Here is a 14,859-nt window from a genome sequence, read left to right as displayed (position 1 = left end):
TGTGAATTTGAATGTAGGAAAATGCTTTTGATAATTTTGAAAATGTATTTGGCCTTGTAAGTAAGGAATATGTTACATCTCAGAGTCTGAGCCTTCCAAATATTCCTTGGGATACAAGACTGTAAAAACGATCCTCAAGAAACCATGTTATGCTTCACAATGATGATGAAACCCATGTCCTTCATTCTTCCATTTTAATAAAAAGATCCGAGTTCTTTTTGAACAGTTGAATTTGGTACTTAATACTCTCCAAATGCTGGAGCTATACTTCATTTAACAACACATCCATCACTCCTAGGAATGGGATGCCAGCAGACCAGACATGATGTAAGAAGAGTTATAAGGAAAGCAAAAGATGCTTGTCTCCTTGTTCTCCTATCCAGATTTTCTCCATCAAAATGGGATGTTTCTCCTTTTGTTAGATATAAAGGGCAACAGAAATGGTTAAATCTTAGTAGTTTTACTACTTTAATGATCTGCTGGTTTGATTTGGTTTAGGTTTTTTTTTTTAGCATTACCTAATAAATCTATTCCTCCTTCAACAATGAGCAAGTAGGTAAGTAATAAATCACTGCTGCAACTGAGAACTGAGCATTCAATGTAAGATTTTAGATTATTTCTTTATCATCAGGGTATCAGAAGTTACATTTCAAGCAGAGATTACCACAGCTTATTTGCAATCAGAAAAAGATACAGATTTTATCAGACTGCTTCACCATAAACACATGCCTTTACACAGCCAATACTCAAATTATGATTTATATTAAGACCTTTATAGAAACACATACTACTTCCACAGAAATTATTTACAATACAATAAACTTAGTTGAATACTGAAAAATAGTATTCCATTCTTGCCAATACATCACTTGATCATTGAGGAAAGCTGCCTTTCCAAGTCAGTTGAAGTAAACATCCACCGCCCAGCCCTACCACTTGTTATAGCTGAGTGTAGGATGTTTACAGGAACTAAAAATTAGCTTAACAACACAAATACAGCATTGGCTGTCAAGGTATCCAAAAATGAACCTGCACAGACATACTTCAATATATTGTGAGAGTGCTACAACTTGCACAACTCATAAGGCACTTGCAACACCTACTACGCCTTACTAACACTACAAAGTTAAACATGTTTTTAACATTTAATCTTCTGAATATCAGAACACAGTAACACACACGTACAGTCCCTGATGCCGTAGAGGTACAAGAAGGAAAAATAGGAGAAAAGTTTCTCACAGTCCGTGGAGATCAGCGTTCTGTTGCACTTACCTGCCAAGGCCCTCAATGCTCAGAGTAGACACCTTCTAGAAACCTCAGATTCAAGTGATTTTCAAAACTGAAACTCAATACCAAAATACATATGGGAGATTAATGGGGAGGGTACAAACTAGGTAACAATCCTCAAAGATATCCATCTCAAACTGGTTATGCAAAAATAAGCCTTTGTGGTGTTGAACATGTCAACTGTTTCCTCCACATGCTAAATTTTACAGCTTTTGCTGCTACATTTGTATGTCTTCCTATTTGTATTTTCTTAAACTAATTTTGATTCCTTCTCCAGGACTTTTTCAAGGTCTTCCTATTATTTCAGTCTTTTTGATTCTTCTTTTCCTCCACACGGATTTAGCTACTCAGAAATACAAGTCATTATAACAGCAACAGAGCAGAACACTATTACTTTAGTTTCATCACCTTATCTTAGATTTTACAGGTATGTTTAATGTCTATAGTCTCAAACAAGACCTCAGTAATCCGAGAAAAGAGTACTTCAATAAGTCAATCAAGCCAAGCCTCAGCCTTCTCAAAGCTCTCATCTGAAGAGGTGTTTTGGAGATTTACAGGCGAGAAGGATGCACAGATGCAGATTGTTTCACACGCAGAGCAGGGGGAAGCCCTCCAAATGTTTACCAGTTGTTCTCTGTATGAAAAAACCATCCCCTCAAGCATTTCTGCTGAAGGCAGCTGCAAGTTCCCAGCAAGGAAAGACAGTGCTTCATGGAGTCCAGCCTAAAGCCACCGAGGACTTTGATGTATTGCTTTCAAGCAGCCATTAAAACCGCTCAGAGGAAAACCACAGCTGACTAATTCGGACCCCACAGGCTACGTCTTCACAGGCACTCCACTGGCGCAGCAAAGTAGGCCCTCTGTATCCCTCCCTAGCTTCCATCTCCAAAGGGAAGTGTACACTGCACCTGCAGACACAGCGTATGACAGCCACTGAAAACTACCAGTCGCGGATCCTCAGTTTCACCGCTGACCTCTGGACCACCAACCCGGTTTTCATTCAGGTATTTTCCTCCGCTTCGAAATTAGTGCCCTGCAAACCATCAGAAACTGATCCATGGCTATAACATAAGCAATAGTCACAGGCTTCACGTTAATGCCATGGGGTAACTTGCTCGTTGATCACCAGGCTGACGCGTCAAATCTGCCTCTTCCATTCCCAAAAGTCATTGTTACAGCTGTGGCCCTGTGCTGCCCGATTCGGCAACACTTCCTTCAACTCCTTCTCCCCACCAGCAGAACTGCACGGCAAGCATGCCAGATTCCCTTCCCAACAATCCCAGTACTGCGAGTTCACTTGGAATCACAGCAAAAATTAGGCGTTTGGACCACACTTTAAGAGACCCCACCTTCTTCAGTTGCAAACAGCCATGTCTGAGACATGTTAAGATGTTCAGTACTTTGTCTTTCACGTACGAAAAAGGAGATTCTTGTGTTTCAAACACTTGGCAAAAAAAACCTCAAGCAAACAAAAATGCAGTGTGTTTTTTAAAATTTATTTATTTCCTGCCGTTACAAGCCACTTCAATTTGTTTTCACGTGCAGATGTATGACAGCCGTGTTTGGGTACATGTATGGGATACTAGTACGATATAAATGTATGCGTCCGTAAAATTCCATACGACTGGACCGACAAACTGCACGAACTAAGCTTATAAAGAAAGTACTGTTATCTGGCACATGGAAAGGCTAAGATAGCCCTAACCAAAATGTCTACTAGATTGAGATAACACATTTACTTTGATCAGAGAAGTTTGTTAACAGAGACCACTTCCTTTCTCCCAAGTTCAAATACTATACAGAACTAGGAAATGCTAAATATGTGCAGCAAAGAGAGCTTGGAAAAAAACCACTAGCACCATTTTTTTTTAAAGAAGCCAAGATCTGTAGATTTGCTTCAAAGTCCTTTTTATAAATTTATCTGCATAAATTATCAAGACAAATAGGTAATAGTTAAAATAATGCTTTTTAAGGGAGATTGTATTAAGCACGCAAGTTGCTTTAAAACCAAATCTTTATGGAGGTGCTAGCAACAAACTGGATCCATAAATAAGTTCACTACCTTCTATCACCGTGTGCGTTCCTATGTCACCAGAGAGAACACCCAGGTAACAGAAACGACGGTCATGGGACATCACAGAAGAACGTCTGTCCTTGGTTCACGCTTGGCCAGTCACCACCTGCTTGAAAATCATTACCATTCTAATGCTTACTGGTCTAGCTCTCCCAGGACCAAGAAATCCTAGTAGTTTTAGTTCTCATAAATTAAAGAGAAAATCTTTCACTTTTCTAAGTACTTGTATCTTTGGACATAATCTTCTTTTACAGAATCACTACAGCAAAGTTGAACAAGTAACACCTAGGTTTACTATACTACCAAACAAATTAAACAGTTTCTTTTAAGTGCAAGGGAACAAAAAGACAACATTTTGGGATGGGGCAGAACGGAGAGATAAAACAGTGCAAGAACATTTTCTGTCTTAGCAGCAGCAGGAATTACTCACATAGGCCATTCCTTTAAAAGTAGGAGACTAGAGAGAAACAAAGGAGAAAAGAAATCCCAGACAAGATCCAGGAAACAGCATGTGCAGATCCCACTCCAAGAAAAGTGGAAAGCGCTGAAGCTTTTTTTTGCAGATAGCTGTTCCTGTTGACGTGAGGGCTTTAAGTCATTTTGGAACTGAATCAGTGAAGAGCTAATTCGGAAGTACGTTCAAAAGCTGTTATTTACATGAAAAATAAACCTTTGTAGTGCCTTGGTGGGGGGTAGCACAAACCAAGATGACCATACCACAAACAAACGTACATACTATGCATTGTTAGCACCAAAAGACACCCTCTGTCCTATTTTTTTAACCTTTCTTTTGGCCTTGGGTTATATCCAGCTTACAAACAATAACAGCACCACCCACTCCTAGAGACTCAGAACACGGAATTTCAGAAACAACAAAAAGCAAGGCACATCAGACAAAATGCCTGCTAGGTATTTGACAGCATTTATAATAATTTTTCCTAAGAGTCGTAAGTAACAGAAGGTGCTAAACCAGATAATTCACAAAGCAAGTCTGGTTTATGGATAACTGCACAAGAAATTAACCGCTGCTTGCCTTTACGTTCCAGTGAAGCGTGATTCCGTAGCTCACACCACAAAGCAGGGAAGAACTCTGTTCCGAGTGATACATATGCAACAGCTTCCCATCTCCATCTCGGACTGGATTTCAAGAAGTCGTACCTACGCTATCAATAACCACCAGGGTAACTCCTTTGAAGGCAATTCAACCGTGTCTGCAGAAACGGCCTTAGAGATGTGTTTGTGACAGCTTTTCCTTCCCATGTTGTCCAAGAACAGCCAGGTGCAGCAAACATCTGACTGAAAGCTAGAACTGGCACAGCTTCCAGTCGGGGATGTTTACAGCAACGGACCACTATGCATCGCTGAAGCTGTTTAACAGTGCAAAGCAGCCGGTCACCTTTAGAGGAGGGGAAATAAAAAAGACTTAAGACACGTTTCTATAACATCCTAACCAATTACTGTTCGGCTAATTCTGAAAAAAACCTTATTTTCACACTCAGTAACAGAAACACAGTTCTAGATTCTCAACTTACATTAAATTAACACAGTTTCTAAATGCAGCTTATTATAATACAAATACTCAATTTTAAATACACATTTTAAGACCTCTTCGGTTCAAATGTATTTACATTTATTATATACATTTTATATGTATTTTATTTATAAAAATACATATATTTTCCATCAATTTAAAATATATTTATATAAAATAGATTTGGGTTTTTTTTAGGATCCCTTGACATTACTTCCATATAGTCATTCCTGGAGCTCTTAAAAATAAACATACTTCCACTTTGAACAGCCTATGAATTTTGCAGATAACTATCCTTTCATAATTATTCATATTTTTAAACAAAAAGTTACATGCAAAATTAAAGACAGTGGCAAAACAAGATATGTTCATAACGAAGAAATATCAGAAACAGAAACTTGACAGAATTCTGAAAACATTTACTATCAGTGTAAGAATCCTACCTGATCAGTTTAAAGCTCTATTATGACCAACTAATTAAAAAAACCAAACCCACACCAACCCAAAACCACTTGTCTTTGGGGAAGCATTAAAGAAGAGGGACAGGGTGGGAGGGAAAACAGTAATAGCCTCAGGATGGAACCATTTTACTTCCCATCTTCAACAAGTTTCTATCAGAAGTCTCACAAAACTGCATTCTGTTCTGCAACAATCTCCTCTAAGTTAAAAAGAACTTTTCTAATATTAGAAATTAATATTTACAATGCATAACAGAGGAAAATATTTTTTTTTGGTTTAAATTAAATTATAAGTGCATTGCACCAAGTTAGTTGTTGCATATTCTCCTAAGGCTCTGATTCCACACTGTTGTGCACAGAAGTAATCCAAAACTCAAGATTCAAAGGACTCCTGTGGTGCTCCTGCTGCTGCGAAACTTTCCCCAGTCTTTGTGATGGACATGGAGGGTCTGAAACTGCTATCAGCAGATTGGGTTTTTTTTTCTCCACCATATAATTCTGTCTTTGTCATATTCACTTAATACTTATATGCCTTAATTTTGTAGTTTGGAATGGAACATCTTCCTTTTCCTAACAGAGCTGAAAGCAGATGATCACTTCACAGTCTTTATCCTTTCAGAAATAAAAGAAATTTGCAAGTAAAAAGTTTTCTACTGCCAGGTTATATGCAGACTTCGGCAACTGAAGGCTGCTTGTTCACGGGGGGTGGGGTGGGGGGGGTATTTATGCCTCCATAGCAACTCATAAAAAAAGACATTAAGACAAGGAGTTTAAAAGTGAAGAAAAACTACAGTATTCAGCTTTCTCAGTTACAGAAACGCAGTCACACCCAGTTTTCAAATAAAGGTTTCCTCCTGAAACATGAAAACTTGTTAGCAGTAGGCGAATTTAGTTATTACAGCAGTATGCCAGGATTAACGAGGAAGCTGCATGCAGTCACTATGGAGACCACGCTGACCTTCATTATTTTTGAGAATAAATAGTTAAAAAGCCAGTGGTCATTTGCCACAAAGGCCTCTTAAGTCTTTTCCAAAACTGAAAATTCCTATTTTACACTGGAAAGAAATAGGCTATTTCATGCAGAGGTAGGCACACGGTATTTGACTAATTAGGCTGCTGAGCGTTAAGTTGCAATGAACCATTTCTTACACTGCTTTAACACTTGCTTCTTCAGGAATAATGAAGGTGACTACAATGTCACCTCCCCAAAGAGCACACACTCCCCACAACCTCCTTTTGTTTTAACATGGAAATCATCACAAAACACCCAATATACATAACAATGAGGTCTCTTGCTGCTTTATCAAACTCACTGTCGACTACAAACGCTTACACAGCACCTTACCAAGTGATTATATTTGTACAAAAGGACTTGAAATGTTCATTTCCAAACGTGGTATTAAAAAAAGGCAGGGGCATTACAGATCCCTTTGTACAACTACCTGCTTGAAAGATACAACTTTTATCAAAGTTCAGGCAAAATTGAAGCCATATATTTATTAAGAAGCATCATCATCTCCCAAACACTTTCTTTTTTTAAACAAACCTAAGTAGACAGCATACCCCAGCTTTCATTAAAGGCACTGCCCTCTCATTCTTGCAAATTTTAAACACACTGAGAACAAACAAGTTTTCTTCTAATGTCATCACAAATTGAAGAACATTTGACCACTGGCTTCTGCTAATGTGCCTTTAACTGTTTTTCTTTAAGAGCAGCAGTAAGGATATCCTTTGAAGTGTGAAATCCCCTCCTAACTCCACACAGAGAACACACCAAAGGATGGAAGTCTTTAAGACTACATGAAGTCCTTTTGACACAAGAAGTTTACCTATTTGTCATTTTCCAACAGCAATCGATGATCACCTGCCTAGGAACTCTTCTCCAGCTGTCAGTGCTCCCGAGTAACAAAAAAGGGCTAATACTAAACAAGGGACACCACTACTATACCTTCAGTTTGTGTTCATTCACAATTTCTAAACCAAAGCCACACAGGCCAGAGATTTACTGCAATTCTCCCAAGACTCAAGCATCCTTTTACCAGTTACACTGAACTTTTACTGCACCTTCCACGAGCACCTTGAGCAAAGAGTTCCACAAGATAGGAGGAAGGAAAAAGGACGAGGGCGAGGAGGCAAGCAGCCAAAGACAGCTTCTTCCTTCTCTTCTCCCCACATCTTAATACATCCTCACTCTACAGCCAGCACGACCACTGTAACTCGTTGAATTTGAAGCCCCCGCTGTCACACCAAAATAGTTAACCAGGAGTCCATCTACACGTGCGTGCTCACGTGTGTTTTGGAGTCAAGGTCTTGCCAATCAGTCCATCTGTCAGTCAAAGCAGTTCAGCCACAGATGCCTGATGCAAGCAAAAAAGTGACTAGAACTGACAGAGGGAGACAGATGCTCACTATTGCTTTGATTTTTAGTCATGCATATTGACCAGAAAATAATTGAGAATTAAATGTTAAATCCTAAATATAAAAGGGATTCTTGAACTGCACATAGATTTAAAAAACAGTAGAAAGAACTTCACAATGGAAGTCAACAGGCAGCATCCACCAGTTTTCTAGTAGTAAACACGGATTTTAAAATTCAATAGTATACTATAGTGTAGCCTGTTTAAAGACTAATGCTACATGGATTCGTATGTTGACAATATGCACTTTGGTCCCTCCCCCCCAAACTCCCCCTAAGTATAAATCTAAGCAAAAAAAAAAATCCAGACATTTGTTTTTTAATAGATTCTTTCCCTTTTTACCTTATAGTAATGTAATTATACCAAGCTATTTAAATACAAATCCATCTGATACTATAGTTAAGTAGCCAGAACAGATTTTATATTTTTTCCCTCCTCATTTCTTTGGTGAGGAGAGGGAGGTCAGGGAGGGGAGAACAACTTTTCAATAGGCAGTTTATTTCTAAACTACTTATGTATGGTTCCTACTAGTTTTCAGGATTTCCTAATTTTCAGCATTTACTGACAGTAATTGGAAACAGGCACAACGCACTGGCAAAACAGGTCATTTTGAAAACACCACTCCATAGTCTCAAAACAATCTTACACAGGATCTGACAAGCACACTTAGAAAATCACCGCTTTCATAGCCTCTCACTCAAACACCACCTCCTCTAGAATCAAGCCACCCCCTTCAACAACTTGTAACACAACAAGAATTAAAATAACTTTCCTAGTCTGTAAACATGCCGGGAGCGTATCTGACAAATTTGAGTCACGTTTCCCTACTTGGAGCAAAGTAACACTTAAAATTTAGCTACTGGACTACAATAGGAAGAAAAGGCACTTTTTTTTTTTAGGAGAAGACAGAAGTGACTTTTAGCAGGAAATTCTTTTCTGAATCATGAAAATGTAAATCTTTGCTTTTCATACTGACTGTTAACAATTTGGCTCACCAATTACCAAACGCATTAGTCGTCTTCTGCCTTATTCTATACACGATTACCAGTATCATCTAGCATCATGTGGATTTTAAAATTCGATAGTCTGTTTAAAGATTAATGCTACATGAATTGATACGCTCACAATACGCTTTTCTCCGTCCCCCAAACTCTTCCTAAGTATAAATCTAAGCAGAAATAAAAAAAAAAAAATAGACATTTGTTTTTAATAGATTCTTTCCCTTTTTACCTTACAGTAATGTATAGTAATGTAATTATACCAAACTATTTAAATACAAATCCATTCCTCTGATACTATAGTTAAGTAGCCAGAACAGACTTTATAGTGAAGTCTTCTTTTTTTTTCTTTCTTTCTCCTTTCTGTGGTGGAGGGGAGAATAACTTTTTTTCACTAGACAGTTTATCTCCAAACTAAATGCTCAAAGAAATCTATCCAACTCTAAAGTGATTAAATTTTCACCACTTTTATACATTTTTAACTAGCCTTATAGTTCACAAGCCTTTTTATTCCACTTTTTCAGGGATCACAAAGGATCATTTAAGCTATTCGCCCTGGGTCAATCAGCGTGTCCGAATCAGCACTACATTTCAGCACTGCAGCTTGCAGCTCGTACGTAACCCAAATCCCACCACCTCCAAGAGCCCTTACGTCATGCAGCAATTCCCATGAGTGCTACTGCCTGGAATATTGACTGTCTGTTGCGCCGAGCTGCTCCCGCCCACGGAGCGCTCACTGTAGCACTAGGAGCGAACACCGCCCGATGAATTACGATGCAGCGGGAAGCGTACATCAGTAGATTTAACACTGCATTTCCTGGGAATTTTCAGGAAAGCACACACCCTGCTGCTTTTGATCACGAACACATACGCAGTACAACTAGCAACTTTGGTACAACTTTGGTACAACTTTGGGGTAGAAGGATTTTTTTAAATTGGGCTGTGAATGGTAAAACAACGAGACTGAATCTAACATTACCAATTGCAAAGAATGAGGAAAAAAAAGTGTCTTCATATTTTAAAAATGTATGGGAAAGTGCGAAAGTAGAACATTACTAAGATAGCTGAGACCAAGTTTAAGCGAGAGCTGAGTGCATATGCCATATAGAATTATCTCAGAAAAACAAACACGAAGTCTGTGTTGTAAAATGATATTCTCAACTGACAAAAGGAGATCTAAGGAGGACAAACTACAGAAAAAGGATGATTGTGTGAGCCAAAATAAAGTTCAGAACCTGATTCAAAATTTCGCCCACATCTGAGTCTGAACAAAGTTCAAACAAAATCACGTATTTAGTCTGCTATGGCGAAGAACGATGGCAGCAATTAGACACCCCTCACCACACTCCTGCATTCCACAGCCTGAGCAACACAGTTCAGCCTGAAGAAACCAAATGTTTAGTTACAGATACCATCTTGGCTCTCCATTAGGTGGAGTAACATACCCAAGACGTTATTCAGCCAAATGAAGTGTTTATTTCAGGTAACTTGGGAAGTTCTGCAGTAATCGGTCATCTCCACAGTCACTACAGTGGCTAATGCAAGGCCACTTTGCTTTAAAATGAGCTTAAATAAGTCTACCACACTAAGACCTTTTCATAATGAATTACCCTCATAAAAATTGCAACTGATAGGTTAACCTGCAATCAAGAACAAAAGAGACAGACTATTAGCGCCCTTACTTGTATTTCTTTTCCTCAGAGCACAGACATTCAGCAGTTTATATTGCTCGATGATACCCAGCAACATGCACTGCCATTTCCACTTTTTCAGATTCTAAACTTTTCTAGCAGGATAGGTACATCACAGTGCACTGACCACCAGAGAAACTGGAACAACCAGAACTACAAATTGAGGTGAATACTCTGAATGTTTTACATCAGAATTCACGAAGATTCGATCCTTTCCTCATGTTCCCATAAAAGTAATCCTTCTTCAGATTTATCAAGAAATTTTGATTATGCAAACTCAATGGGTTTAACACATAACACAATATTGCCATCCACAATATTGTTCTAATTTCATAGTTTCAGCTATTTGCCTTTCTCTTTTGGTCCCTCTTACAGGAAAGGAATTTTTGCCTCATTCCTGGTAAAGAACTAGACTGAAAGTAGATTGTTTAATCTGGGTTAGATACTTGGAGAATTACAAACTACTAAAACAAATCACTGTAAATACTTTACAGCTACCTCTACGTGACATGTCTTCATGTTATCCTGAAGTCTTCCAATTCCTAATTTGGGCCGATAGCCTGCCTTTTCTTCTTTCAAGGTAACCAGTATCTCTGGTCCAGGATGACAAAGCTGCCTGTATAAAATGAGCTCTTTCTTTTTAAAGGTATCTTTAAGTCTATGATTCACAAGATCCTCCAGTCTGAAAAATACAAAGTTCACACTACTGAAAACGCAACAACTGATCTGATCGCTCTCTCTTTAACAGAGTGGAAGACAGAAGCAGGAGGGCAAAAAACAACCCTAACACTTGATAAGAAACAGAAAACACTTAAGAGACATTCTTTACAGTAATATCAGAAGAGCTCTACCCATAAAAGAATAACCTAAATACAAATAGTTCAGTCTTTACTATTTCCAGTAGCAAGTTCCCTAAAATACTGAAGCCTGCCAGGCCCGCCGACACAAATATGGCCAAGCATGAATGGAAAAGCCGCCCTAAAAAGATGGAGACAAAAAAAGCTATATAAATGCGTCATTTGTTAGGCTAGGTTGTTCTTTCTTTTTGTTTTTCTTTCAGTGGATATCAATTGAGTCTGCTGCAGCAGACTCGAATCAATGACACATTTAGCACACCCCTTCACTTAATAACTTTTCACTCACATTTGCAATTATAATTCTCTGATGATACCAGCTGCCAACAATAGGTCTCTGTAACACTGTGATGAAAACAAGCTGAGAATTGCAAGGAGACATTCATGCTGCAAAGTCCCTTTGCTTACCTTTGCTGAACAAGGACACATCTGGAGAGGCTGCTAACAGCAGCCCAACGTCGTCTACACCATATTACCAGATTGCTGGAGAGGCTGGTAAGGGCCAGGGCACCAAGGGATCTACAGGCAACAGAAGACAAATGTTCCCATTTTAAGGGTAACCTTGTGTGAACATATTCCGATCCTTGCAAACAAGTATAGCTGCAAATATGACAAATCCTGGCATTCTCTCGCTTAAGTTTGCTAAGCAGAGTCCGGAGATCATTACTGCAGCCTGTAGACTTTAGTCAAAGTACAGTGTCACAACAACATATTTCCCCTGCTGTATTAACTGAGCTCAACTGCCATTAAATCCTAAAGGATGTCAGACTGAGAAGCGATCTGTACACCAATATCAATCCTAACCTTGATCCCAGACTACATACTTTTTTTAAATTACTTTAAAGAAAATAACCTCAACGCAGCAAGCATGCAATTCCCGAACATGAGATAAGTGCATGGCACTTGGTTTTACAAAGCATCTTTGTCCTTACACACAAGTTAAAAAAAAAAAGTTAATTATTTCTTTTGCAATAATACCCAAGAGACCCATTTTTTTTTAAGTACACACGTACAGCCTCCTACCGCAAAGGAAACAACAACAGCATGCAATCATGGCATGCTCTTCAGGATCAACAACCACAAAAAAACAATATAAACCACCTTTCAACTACTCTCAGAATTATTATCTGTTTAAAATGGAGATTTCACCAAGTTCATTTCAGGATTTCCTAATTTTCAGCATTTACTGACAGTAATTGGAAACAGGCACAACGCACTGGCAAAACAGGTCATTTTGAAAACACCACTCCATAGTCTCAAAACAATCTTACACAGGATCTGACAAGCACACTTAGAAAATCACCGCTTTCATAGCCTCTCACTCAAACACCACCTCCTCTAGAATCAAGCCACCCCCTTCAACAACTTGTAACACAACAAGAATTAAAATAACTTTCCTAGTCTGTAAACATGCCGGGAGTGTATCTGACAAATTTGAGTCACGTTTCCCTACTTGGAGCAAAGTAACACTTAAAATTTAGCTACTGGACTACAATAGGAAGAAAAGGCTTTTTTTTTTTTTCAGGAGAAGACAGAAGTGACTTTTAGCAGGAATTTTTATTCTAAATCATGAAAATAATCTTTGCTTTTCATACTGACTGTTAATAATTTGGCTCACCAACTACCAAATGCATTAGTCATCTTTTGCTGTATTTTATACATGATGACCAGTACAATCTAGAAAAAAAAATGTCATCGCATCCACAGAAGGTTCCTGACAAGCACAAACCCCACCATACTCATGGCTGAGAAAGTCAAAAGAAGAGGTACAGAGTCCCACCAGCTTCTGGAAGGCACACAGAACACATCCATTTGGAATTAATTTTTGAAGATGTGGACAAAAAGATAATCATGAACAGTTAACAAAGCTTTATCAGAGGCAGAATGTACTCAACCAACCTCACGCGAAGAGCTGGGGGACTTTGATGAATTGTCCATGTAATATTCTTTGACTTCAGGACAGCTTTCGAGAGTCTCCCAGCACAGTCTCACCTGGGAGGTGAGGAAGCCCCAGCTCAACAAACAGAAGTGAAGCTGAGCTGGAAAACTGGCTGGATCTCTGGCTCACGTGGCTGCAACCAAGAGCTGAACACCCAGCTGCCAGCTGGCAAGGGAGGACCCCAAGGGCCACACAGGGCCCCAAACATGCTCATCAGCAACCAAGAAGGTAACACAGAGCGCACCCTCCGCCAACTGGCAGGTGAGAGTAAAGCAGAGGGGGCAGAGAAGCAGGAGGGGGCTGACACAGTGAACGGCAGCGCTTCTACCAACAGAGGCAAACCCCGATAGACGCAAGGACGGGGCCAAAAGGAACCTCACTGGGTTCAAGAAGGAAAAGCGCAAAGCTCTGCCCCCGGAGCAGAACCACCCCGTGCAGCAGCACACGCTGCTGAGCGCTGCCTGAGCGGCGGCCCTGCTGGAAAGGGCTCACGTGCTGGGGCAGCAGTCGGCTGAAACGGGAGCCAAGGTCTCACGGCAGAGAAGGCAAACCACAGAGAAGGCTGCGGGTAAGGGATGCTCTCCCTGCTCTGCCCGCCACCGGCAAGGCCGCTCTGCAGACACCAGGTGCTCAGGTGAGGACCCTCACTTCAAGGAGGATGCTGAGGAACCAAGGAAGGTCCAGCCCTGGGCTACCAAGGTGGTGAGGGCCTCAAGGACTCAGAGGGAGAGATTGAAGGAGATGGGCCTGTTTCCTCTGGCAAAGAGAAGGCTAGGACCATCTAAGAGCTGTCCACAGCTACCAAGATGGGAACTCTAAAGACAGGCAACCCAAACTCCCTCAGCACTAGCAGACAGGATAAGAAAGAGCAACGGCCACAAAAGGCAGCATGGAAACTTCAGGTTGGACACGACGACAAACTTTTTCACTAAGAGGGTGGTGAAGCCCAGGAACAGATTTCCCAGAGAGGCAATGGATTCTCTGTCCTTGGGGGTTTTCACGGCTTCATAGGACAAAGGCACAGCTGACCCCACCGAGTGCTAGTCAGAGCACTGCTTTGAACAAATGGTTGGGCCAGAAACCTCCAGAAGTCTCTTCTGACCATAACATTTGCAAGTCCATCATCCCATTAATTCCTGTGATATGCTTCCAGCAACTATAGCCTTGTTTATATAATTATCCTCAGACGTGAAGTCAATAAGTCTTTGGAAAAAGAATTATCCACAGATGACATCAGTACAGACTTTCCTATAAATAGCAGGTGTTATCAATAGACTACAGTGCTAGCAGCTCCAACAGTTCTGAAATCACAAGTATTTAATGTTTAAACTATTTTAATCAGCTGGTGCCAAATATTTTAAAAAATAAACTACAGAGAAACTAGTAACTGCATACCTAAGCCTACTGAGTTTAAGTATGCTGCCAAACACTATCCCATAGTCACCTCTGTAGACCACTCAATATTCTTCCAGAAAAAACCCTTCAAGATTATCATTTTATACCAGTGGCTTTAAAAACACGCAATATGAAAGATATTTTCACTTAGCTTGCTTGTAGAAGCTCCCTCAAATTTGAAAAAGGCAACAGAACGTTTCCCACAACACAATTTT

The sequence above is a fragment of the Leptosomus discolor genome, chromosome 5 (assembly GCF_034619465.1).
Source record: "Leptosomus discolor isolate bLepDis1 chromosome 5, bLepDis1.hap2, whole genome shotgun sequence".
NCBI classification, from domain to species: Eukaryota; Metazoa; Chordata; class Aves; order Leptosomiformes; family Leptosomidae; genus Leptosomus; species Leptosomus discolor.
Note: the sequence above shows the minus strand (reverse complement) of the source record.